This window comes from Schistocerca piceifrons, unplaced genomic scaffold (assembly GCF_021461385.2).
Source record: "Schistocerca piceifrons isolate TAMUIC-IGC-003096 unplaced genomic scaffold, iqSchPice1.1 HiC_scaffold_452, whole genome shotgun sequence".
Lineage (NCBI taxonomy): Eukaryota > Metazoa > Arthropoda > Insecta > Orthoptera > Acrididae > Schistocerca > Schistocerca piceifrons.
This window is the reverse complement of record NW_025728681.1, coordinates 1-7,500: the sequence shown is the minus strand read 5'-3', so window position 1 is coordinate 7,500 and position 7,500 is coordinate 1. Positions and strand designations below refer to the sequence as shown.

General features: G+C 54.5%; 2 non-coding genes across 2 annotated transcripts; both read left to right on the top strand.

The window, feature by feature from the left end:
- Positions 1–4,843: 4,843 nt before the first annotated feature.
- On the top strand, positions 4,844–6,753 carry LOC124751079. The gene has a single exon (XR_007012032.1). It is a non-coding gene; the product is annotated as a small subunit ribosomal RNA (ribosomal RNA).
- Positions 6,754–7,105: 352 nt separating this feature from the next.
- LOC124751077 lies at positions 7,106–7,260 on the top strand. The gene has a single exon (XR_007012030.1). It is a non-coding gene; the product is annotated as a 5.8S ribosomal RNA (ribosomal RNA).
- The last annotated feature ends 240 nt before the right edge of the window (positions 7,261–7,500 follow it).

The window sequence follows — 7,500 nt, the reverse complement described above, 5'->3', positions numbered from 1 at the left end:
CCACAAAACATACCGCCATCTGTAGGTCTCCCGCAACATGACCTCCTGCAACGACGCCACCGCCATCTATGAGACGCCAAGCCGACTAAGACAGCGATGGCGCCACAGTGCCCGCCTTTCGACGCCACCCACAAAGCCTGCAGCCTCTGTCGACCATAGCACCCATTCTCCAGTGGCTCTGCCGCACGAAGCCGTGGACCGGCAATGACTCCACCCGCACCCGTTCGTGGACCACCCCAACCGCCAAACGCGCACCTCCAGCGGATGAACGGCGGACGTTTCCCGCACTCGTAAAGTGCAATCCACCCCTATAACTTGCGTTTCATGAAGAGTTATTTCCAATATGCGACATTCCCGCTGTCCCTATACATGAGCCGCGACCTGTACCACTTACGAGCGAGAGACGCGATCGCGTTGCTCACTGTACGGCGTCCGATACCGAGCCATCAGCATGTCGGTCCCCATGCGCGTTGCACTCGCACTCGCACTCGCAAAAACGTGGGGCAAATATATTACGCGGAAGAGTTATAACAGACCGAGCCCCACTGCATGGGGGGAGTCTTTGTCACTAATGTACACAGATAGAACATTGTGGACTGGAACCAGATTACCCGTACACACGGCGCTGATTAGTAATCAATGCAGAGCCATCAAACTACAGAAAATATATACAACTGTCCGTATACATGCTGAAAGAGTCTGCCCACAATGGGAACCACACGTCAGCCAGACACTCTGATCACGCACCACTCTCTGCTTCTAACAGGCGCACATACAATATGTAAGCACCAGCATGGAACAACATCCAGTGCATCCTCTCCGCCACATTACACAATCCACACTATCACAACCAGACCAGGAGGTCCATGCGGAAAATAGAATATCCCACCCTTTCGACATCCACCATTGCGCAGATAAGGCACCAACACCCACACATGTCCTATACAACGGTGCACCCAACATCACAATAGTACCTCCTGTCACAGCGCACAAACAATGACATGAGTCAAAGACACAGGTCTGACACAAGCATAGAATTGGAGCGCCGCCTCTAATAAGCCAAAGGTGCATCCTGACGTGACAAATCTCATCATGTCACAAGCATTCACTTACTATAATCACTATCAACGAACCTGCCGCCCCGCCCCCCCCCCCCCCCCCACACCTTTCCTTACAACAACGTGTAACCTAACCTAACCCATGTTGTACCTTAACCTAACCCATGTTGTACCTTAACCTAACCCATGTTGTGCCTTAACCTAACCCATGTTGTGCCTTAACCTAACCCATGTTGTCCCCTAACCTAACCCAAGTTGTCCCCTAACCTAACCCATGTTGTCCCTTAACCTAACCCATGTTGTGCCTTAACCTAACCCATGTTGTGCCTTAACCTAACCCATGTTGTCCCCTAACCTAACCCATGTTGTCCCCTAACCTAACCCATGTTGTGCCTTAACCTAACCCATGTTGTCCCCTAACCTAACCCATGTTGTGCCTTAACCTAACCCATGTTGTCCCCTAACCTAACCCATGTTGTCCCCTAACCTAACCCATGTTGTCCCCTAACCTAACCCATGTTGTGCCTTAACCTAACCCATGTTGTGCCTTAACCTAACCCATGTTGTCCCCTAACCTAACCCAAGTTGTCCCCTAACCTAACCCATGTTGTCCCCTAACCTAACCCATGTTGTGCCTTAACCTAACCCATGTTGTGCCTTAACCTAACCCATGTTGTGCCTTAACCTAACCCATGTTGTCCCCTAACCTAACCCATGTTGTCCCCTAACCTAACCCATGTTGTGCCTTAACCTAACCCATGTTGTCCCCTAACCTAACCCATGTTGTGCCTTAACCTAACCCATGTTGTCCCCTAACCTAACCCATGTTGTCCCCTAACCTAACCCATGTTGTCCCCTAACCTAACCCATGTTGTGCCTTAACCTAACCCATGTTGTGCCTTAACCTAACCCATGTTGTCCCCTAACCTAACCCATGTTGTCCCCTAACCTAACCCATGTTGTCCCCTAACCTAACCCATGTTGTCCCCTAACCTAACCCATGTTGTCCCCTAACCTAACCCATGTTGTCCCCTAACCTAACCCATGTTGTCCCCTAACCTAACCCATGTTGTCCCCTAACCTAACCCATGTTGTCCCCTAACCTAACCCATGTTGTCCCCTAACCTAACCCATGTTGTGCCCTAACCTAACCCATGTTGTGCCCTAACCTAACCCATGTTGTGCCCTAACCTAACCCATGTTGTGCCTTAACCTAACCCATGTTGTCCCCTAACCTAACCCATGTTGTCCCCTAACCTAACCCATGTTGTCCCCTAACCTAACCCATGTTGTCCCCTAACCTAACCCATGTTGTGCCTTAACCTAACCCATGTTGTCCCCTAACCTAACCCATGTTGTCCCCTAACCTAACCCATGTTGTCCCCTAACCTAACCCATGTTGTCCCCTAACCTAACCCATGTTGTCCCCTAACCTAACCCATGTTGTCCCCTAACCTAACCCATGTTGTCCCCTAACCTAACCCATGTTGTCCCCTAACCTAACCCATGTTGTGCCCTAACCTAACCCATGTTGTCCCCTAACCTAACCCATGTTGTGCCTTAACCTAACCCATGTTGTGCCTTAACCTAACCCATGTTGTCCCCTAACCTAACCCATGTTGTCCCCTAACCTAACCCATGTTGTGCCTTAACCTAACCCATGTTGTGCCGTAACCTAACCCATGTTGTGCCTTAACCTAACCCATGTTGTGCCTTAACCTAACCCATGTTGTGCCTTAACCTAACCCATGTTGTGCCTTAACCTAACCCATGTTGTGCCTTAACCTAACCCACGTTGTCCCCTAACGTAACCCACGTTGTCCCCTAACGTAACCCACGTTGTCCCCTAACGTAACCCACGTTGTCCCCTAACGTAACCCACGTTGTCCCCTAACGTAACCCACGTTGTCCCCTAACGTAACCCACGTTGTCCCCTAACGTAACCCACGTTGTCGCCTATCGTAACCCACGTTGTCGCCTAAACCTGCTCTGTAATTGTTATACGACTCGTTCAATTAGTGTAGTGTTGCCCACCCGCAACCCTCGCAATATAGTTCGCTACTCGCACTGCCCGCTCCCCTGTGTATCGCTTCATGTTAAACACCTTGCAAGTCTTGCTGACTTTCCACATGCTCCTGCTGTACACTGTAATGTGGATGGCAGCAGGGCGTACATGCCGCCCCCCCCCCCCCCCACCTCTCCCCACGTCCCCACCTTGCCCCCTGCCTTCGCAAGGTGGTTGGTGACAAGTTTGCATGTTCAATGCCCTTCGCATGCGACGTACGCAGGCTACGTTGTGGTGCGGCCTGTGTCAACTGTCCGCTGATGTCGTACGCGTGAACCACAATCTGTACTGCACATTCGTCCTTATGTACTGAATGATACATCGTGGCACATGTGTGACCGTACAACGACTGCGCCCAAAAACGGCGGACCATACAGTGCAAATATTGTGCACGCAGCTACGTGTCGTCTCCCTATGAGAGCTGGATTGCAGTGTGGTACGCCATAGAGACGTGTGGGAGGAACGGACGCCGTGGATGGCGATCAGCATGAGCTGTCTGTTGATGTATTCGGACCTAGTCGTCTCTCCTCACACACCGTGATGGCATGGTGCAGCGCGTTCCATATCTGCGACATGCTACAGAAGCCGGTTGACAGTCGTTCGAGCAATGGACATCGCATACGTACGGGGGCCACCTTCCACGTATTGTCTAGGCGTGCACATTTTGTTGCGTGTATGTGGGCAGACGTAGTGTGGCGTGACACCTGACACAGGCATGCAATAATGGTTGAAGTTGCAAATGGCGATGGACGCCTACGTTTTCTGGTGAAGTTACGCAAATGAAGAAATGGTAACCCGTTGTGGTGCGGTTGTTCTCGCTAGGGGTGAATCGGTGATGGCGACGATAGGTTGAGGTACTAACCGGTTGTTCCAGCGATACCCACCATGCCGACGAAACTGAACGGCATCTGGGTGTGAAGCGATACGCGGCGGTGGCTGGGTGGGACCGTCCCCGGCCGGTGAGGGGGCGCCTCCCGGCGTGCTGGCCGCGCGGTGCGTGGGCGCACGCGCTACAGCCGGCTGGTGGGGGCGGCCAGTGGCAGGCGCGCCGGCCGACGGACGCGGCAGGCGTCGCAGCTGCGCGCCGGCGCACCCTGCGCGCGGCGCCGTGCGGCCAAAGTAGGTCCTCGCGGGCCCGGTGCGAAGCGCGGTGGACATCTGCAGTGTGCTGGTCCGATTGAGGACTGTGTGCGTTGAGGATGCGCCGCCGCCCGGCGCTCGGCGCCGCGACGCCGTCTGCTGCTCGGTCGCCCCAGCGGTTCTCGCTGGTGGTTTGTATCGCAGCTGTGCGGATGTGTTGGCGTGTGCGCTGTGCTGGGAGAGTTCGCTTCGGCACCCAAGTGGGGCTTTTGTCCTTCTGTGGCGCTGGCGTTGGAGCTGCCGGTCACCGTAGGTGGCGCGTGTTGTCTCCCGCCGGCAATGCCACGACAGCACGCTCCCGGGCCTCTGTCGGCAGCGGCAAGCTCAGTTGGGAGCACGGGTGGTCGCACCGAAAGCGTCTACTCGCCTAACTCCGGGCGATTGCGCCTCTCTCGAACCCGACCAAGTACTTGGGACGGCGCTGCGCGCCGCCGGGACCTGAGAGGGTTTCGAGGTGTATTGTGCAGGGGAGCTCAGCCTCCTCCTGTTTGCAGAATGATTGAGCGGACGCTTGCGTGTTCGCGCGGGCCCCCGGGACACACTCCCGGGCGGCCGGCTGCTCAGCTCTAGTTGACGCAGCTCCCTGGTTGATCCTGCCAGTAGTCATATGCTTGTCTCAAAGATTAAGCCATGCATGTCTCAGTACAAGCCGCATTAAGGTGAAACCGCGAATGGCTCATTAAATCAGTTATGGTTCCTTAGATCGTACCCACGTTACTTGGATAACTGTGGTAATTCTAGAGCTAATACATGCAAACAGAGTCCCGACCAGAGATGGAAGGGACGCTTTTATTAGATCAAAACCAATCGGTCGGCTCGTCCGGTCCGTTTGCCTTGGTGACTCTGAATAACTTTGGGCTGATCGCACGGTCCTCGTACCGGCGACGCATCTTTCAAATGTCTGCCTTATCAACTGTCGATGGTAGGTTCTGCGCCTACCATGGTTGTAACGGGTAACGGGGAATCAGGGTTCGATTCCGGAGAGGGAGCCTGAGAAACGGCTACCACATCCAAGGAAGGCAGCAGGCGCGCAAATTACCCACTCCCGGCACGGGGAGGTAGTGACGAAAAATAACGATACGGGACTCATCCGAGGCCCCGTAATCGGAATGAGTACACTTTAAATCCTTTAACGAGTATCTATTGGAGGGCAAGTCTGGTGCCAGCAGCCGCGGTAATTCCAGCTCCAATAGCGTATATTAAAGTTGTTGCGGTTAAAAAGCTCGTAGTTGGATTTGTGTCCCACGCTGTTGGTTCACCGCCCGTCGGTGTTTAACTGGCATGTATCGTGGGACGTCCTGCCGGTGGGGCGAGCCGAAGGCGTGCGACCGCCCCGTGCGTGCTCGTGCGTCCCGAGGCGGACCCCGTTGAAATCCTACCAGGGTGCTCTTTATTGAGTGTCTCGGTGGGCCGGCACGTTTACTTTGAACAAATTAGAGTGCTTAAAGCAGGCAAGCCCGCCTGAATACTGTGTGCATGGAATAATGGAATAGGACCTCGGTTCTATTTTGTTGGTTTTCGGAACCCGAGGTAATGATTAATAGGGACAGGCGGGGGCATTCGTATTGCGACGTTAGAGGTGAAATTCTTGGATCGTCGCAAGACGAACAGAAGCGAAAGCATTTGCCAAGTATGTTTTCATTAATCAAGAACGAAAGTTAGAGGTTCGAAGGCGATCAGATACCGCCCTAGTTCTAACCATAAACGATGCCAGCCAGCGATCCGCCGCAGTTCCTCCGATGACTCGGCGGGCAGCCTCCGGGAAACCAAAGCTTTTGGGTTCCGGGGGAAGTATGGTTGCAAAGCTGAAACTTAAAGGAATTGACGGAAGGGCACCACCAGGAGTGGAGCCTGCGGCTTAATTTGACTCAACACGGGAAACCTCACCAGGCCCGGACACCGGAAGGATTGACAGATTGATAGCTCTTTCTTGATTCGGTGGGTGGTGGTGCATGGCCGTTCTTAGTTGGTGGAGCGATTTGTCTGGTTAATTCCGATAACGAACGAGACTCTAGCCTGCTAACTAGTCGCGTGACATCCTTCGTGCTGTCAGCGATTACTTTTCTTCTTAGAGGGACAGGCGGCTTCTAGCCGCACGAGATTGAGCAATAACAGGTCTGTGATGCCCTTAGATGTTCTGGGCCGCACGCGCGCTACACTGAAGGAATCAGCGTGTCTTCCTAGGCCGAAAGGTCGGGGTAACCCGCTGAACCTCCTTCGTGCTAGGGATTGGGGCTTGCAATTGTTCCCCATGAACGAGGAATTCCCAGTAAGCGCGAGTCATAAGCTCGCGTTGATTACGGTCCCTGCCCTTTGTACACACCGCCCGTCGCTACTACCGATTGAATGATTTAGTGAGGTCTTCGGACTGGTACGCGGCATTGACTCTGTCGTTGCCGATGCTACCGGAAAGATGACCAAACTTGATCATTTAGAGGAAGTAAAAGTCGTAACAAGGTTTCCGTAGGTGAACCTGCGGAAGGATCATTACCGACTAGACTGCATGTCTTTCGATGTGCGTGTCGTGTCGCGCAACACGCTACCTGTACGGCTCGCAGTAGCCGTGCGCCGCGTGCGGAACCACGCGTGCCTCTCAAAACTAGCGGCAATGTTGTGTGGTACGAGCGCTGAAGCGCTGGAGCGGCTGGCCTGCGGCACCTGGCGCCTGGCGCCGGTTTTGAATGACTTTCGCCCGAGTGCCTGTCCGCTCCGGTGTGGAGCCGTACGACGCCCGTCGGCCGTGAGGCCGTTGGACACAGAACGCTGGAACAGGGGCCGCCACACGCCTCACTCCCGCCTATGCGACCGTCTCGAAAGAGACGGCGGAAACTTGAGAAAAGATCACCCAGGACGGTGGATCACTCGGCTCGTGGGTCGATGAAGAACGCAGCAAATTGCGCGTCGACATGTGAACTGCAGGACACATGAACATCGACGTTTCGAACGCACATTGCGGTCCATGGATTCCGTTCCCGGGCCACGTCTGGCTGAGGGTCGGCTACGTATACTGAAGCGCGCGGCGTTTGCCCCGCTTCGCAGACCTGGGAGTGTCGCGGCCGCCTGTGGGGCCGGCCGCGTCTCCTCAAACGTGCGATGCGCGCCCGTCGCCTGGCGGTTCGCATACCGGTACTTTCTCGGTAGCGTGCACAGCCGGCTGGCGGTGTGGCGTGCGACACCTCGTACAACGACCTCAGAGCAGGCGAGACTACCCGCTGAATTTAAGCATATTACTAAGCG